Source organism: Bison bison, unplaced genomic scaffold (genome assembly GCF_000754665.1).
Source record: "Bison bison bison isolate TAMUID 2011002044 unplaced genomic scaffold, Bison_UMD1.0 scf7180017864302, whole genome shotgun sequence".
Lineage (NCBI taxonomy): Eukaryota > Metazoa > Chordata > Mammalia > Artiodactyla > Bovidae > Bison > Bison bison.
This window is the reverse complement of record NW_011494874.1, coordinates 895871-899116: the sequence shown is the minus strand read 5'-3', so window position 1 is coordinate 899116 and position 3246 is coordinate 895871. Positions and strand designations below refer to the sequence as shown.

The following is a 3246-nucleotide window of genomic DNA, read 5'->3' as shown; positions in this document are numbered from 1 at the left end:
ACCCTCTGGGGGATCCCGTGGACAATGCAGGACAGGCGTGGCAGGCCGTGGGGAGCTCAGGCCTACTGTTGCTTTGACCCCCTGTCCATCCCCCTTGCAGGCTATGGTGGGTGCCCGGGAGAAGGGCCCTCGGCTGGGCCAGCGGCTACCCTCGATCGTGGTGGAGCCCAGCGAGCTGGGTGTGGTGGAGAGCGGGGAGCTGCGTTGGCCTCCAGAGGGCTCCCAGAGGGGGTCTGCCCAGACCCAGGCTGCTGCTGGTGAGTGAGGGGCGGCCCGTAGGGGTCCCGAGAGAGGTCCGACGCCCGGTCCTCCCCCCCTCCAGCCAGCCTGCACCCCGCCCATCCACCCGCCCGGTGAGCTTCTGCCGCCTGGGCACTGCCTGCCTGGCCTTCCTGCCGCCCTCCCCACCATCTGCACAGGCGTCTCCCTCGTCCAGGTGTGGCCCCAGGCCTGGCACACAGGTGCACCCTTGCTCTCACCTCTCAACACCCGGTCCTGGCCCTCTCCCCTTCCTCTCACGATTCATCACCCTTGGGACAAGTGTGCATTGCCCACTAGGGCCTGGCAGGGGTGGGTGGGGGTGCAGGAGCTGCTGGCAGGCTTCTGTCCTGGTGTGGGTGCCCTGGTTAAAGGCCAAGGGGCTGCCGGGGCCAGGGAGGTTTCTGGGAGGAGGATGTGTGGGCAGGAGAGGGATCAGCCAGGAGTCAGTCTGCCGCGTAGGAGAAACAGCCGGCCGGGCCCCCGGGGAGGATGCTCGAGGGGTGAGCCGTGCCCTGGGCAGCTTTGTCCCCTGAGCCCCGAAGGGTCAGTCCCGGGGGATTCGGCCTCAGATGGGGCTGCTCCTCCCTGCCTGCCCTCTTCTCCTCCGCCATCGGCCCCTGGCCCAGCCCTGCAGCCCTCATGGTCCGCCACTCCCCGAGCTTGGGCCCAGAAGAGCTTGTCTGCACCTTAACCGCCACCTCTCCCAAAAGTCCCCTCAACCTCCAGCGGGTCTGCCCAGGGCCTGCCCCTTGGGTAACCACTGAGACCTGGGCTCTGGGGCGGACCCCGGGTCTCCACCCAGTCGGCTACCCCCAAACTGGTAGCTGTGCCGGGGGTCAAGGTTCTCCTGCTCCCGGAGCCTGGTCGTGCCCTCCCCCTGCACTGGGAGCCGCGCACCCAGTGACCCCCCTGCCCCCTCAGCGGCGGGGAGCTTGTGGCCTGCCCACCCTCACACCTCTCCTGGCAAACCTGTCAGAAATGCGCGCTCCGCCGACATGGAGGCCTGCGTGTTTCCTCAGCCCCCTCACTGCGTCCACCGGGAGCACCAGGGGAGGCTCCAGCTGACACTGACGGCGAGTGTGCCAACTCCACGGGCCAGGCCCCCTGCGCCCAGCCGTAGGACAAGGACTGGCTGGATCCTGCCGTCGCCAGGCTCTGACAGCTGAGAGGGGGCCTCCGCCCTGGAGGGGCTGGGCTGATGCTTCAAGAGGCCTGGGCCTGCCCGGGCACCCAGTGGGCACAGCCGACCACCACCCCTCCTGCCTCACCAGGTCCACTGGCACCGCCCCCCCCCCGCCCCCTCCTGGCCACGGCCCAGGGTTTGGGGTCACACCCCTCCTGCTTCTCTGGAGGGAAGCACAAATAAAGGCTCTTCCTGGTGGTCAGTGGCACACTGGGTGGGGATTCCAGGGGCTGAGGACAGTTTGGGTCCTGCCAGTGGCCTTCCAGGCGAGGGTCTCTGCTCAGAGCCCAGGTTGCCAGACCAGAGTGACTGGGTGTCCCACACTGGACGTGGGCAGGGCTGGTGCGGCTGTCGTGTCCGCTCCTCTGGCGCCCTGCCGAGACCCTCTGCCCCGCTTCAGCTGAGGCTGAGACCAGCATCCTCCAGGTGGCCTCCCCACCTCTACCTAGGGCCTCCAGTCCTGGCTGGCCCCTGAGGGCAGGACTCCTCCTGTCATCCCTTACCCACTCTGGGTGCAGTAGGTCACAGGAATGGTACATGGGTGGGGTGCCCTGTCCCAGGTTGAATCTTGCATAGTCCCATTGTACAGATGAGGAAACTGAGGTGCCCGAGGCTAGTGCTGGCCTCAACTAGCGCAGGACTCCTGAAGTTGGGAAGCCACCTACCCAGCCAGCCAGACAGTCCATGTGGGAGACTGGGTAGCACCTCTTCCTGAGCCACATGAGGGGCCTGTCCCTCCAAGGGGTCCAGCGACATGGCTTCTTGGCTCTGCTGACTGGTCAGGGTGGACCTGGGGTGTGGAAACCTGATCACTGCCTGGGCTCACTGTCCAGGTGTGCCACCCTCTCTCCCATCACCCCAACCTAGCCCCCTGCCCTTGGCCAGCCTGACCCAGGCCTGAGGAAGCTCAGGGCCTGGCAGGGGGAGCCCTGAGTAAATGTTAGCTCAGTAAATCCACAGGCCCAGTGGGTGGTGCAAGGTCAGGGTCAGCATGGAGGAGGCAGAGGGAGACACAGGCCCCTCTGTTCTCTCCCGGAGGCCTTGCTAACCTCCAGGATGAATAAAGCACTTTCCAACCCGCCTGCCTTCTAAAAATAGCCCACCCCCACCCCCTCCCAAATGCAGGAGAGGTGGGAGGCGGAGGTGTAGAAGTTTGCCTGGCAGCCCGCTTTAATTTTAAACCTGTGGCCAGTATACAGGCCCAGGCTGGCTCCTCTTGGGGTGGGGGGTTGAGGGGGTTGGGCTGTCCTTCAAGGTCCCTCCCGTTCTCCTCCGGCCCTTCCTGTCGCCTCCACAAGGGGGCAGGTGGCAGACATTTCACAGAAAGCCTTGCCAGGACTTGCGGACATGGGGGATTTGGGTCCAGGGCTCGAGCAAGCCGAGAGTCATTCCCAGGCGGGGGTTTCCGGGTGTGGAATGTGTGTGTGTGGCGGGGGATGGTGCTGAGATTTCATCCTCGCCCCTTCCGGGCAGGGTGTCACAGCGACTTTCCCGAGGTCCCGCGGCTGATGAAGAGCCGGGCTGAGGCGGAATTCCCGGTGCGCCTGGGACCTAAGCGCCAGCATGCCCGCAACGCCAACCTCGAGCTCACCACCGATCAGGGCAGATCTGGGGAAGAGACGCCGCCTCAACTGGGGGTCCCGGGACCCCGTCGTGCCCCGGGAGCAGGGGAACGGGGGAGTCAGGCCCAGGGAGGAAGCCCGGTGGGGCGGTGCAGAGGAGCCTTACCCTGTGGGCCTGCCCTGTAGCGACCAGAGCTGGCTGAGTCCACGCGCATGGCGACTGACCCGCGAGAAGCCGTG

The 3246-nt window shown here is 66.2% G+C and overlaps 1 long non-coding RNA gene across 1 annotated transcript in view; it reads right to left on the bottom strand.

The window, feature by feature from the left end:
- Positions 1-3246, bottom strand: part of LOC104996933 — a 5769-nt gene extending 2523 nt beyond the window's left edge. Inside the window, exons 1-2 of the long non-coding RNA XR_826261.1 lie at positions 3173-3246; positions 2110-2234 (exon numbers count right to left, since the gene is read on the bottom strand). This is a non-coding gene — a long non-coding RNA (uncharacterized LOC104996933). The remainder of the gene's footprint in view (positions 1-2109; positions 2235-3172) is intronic.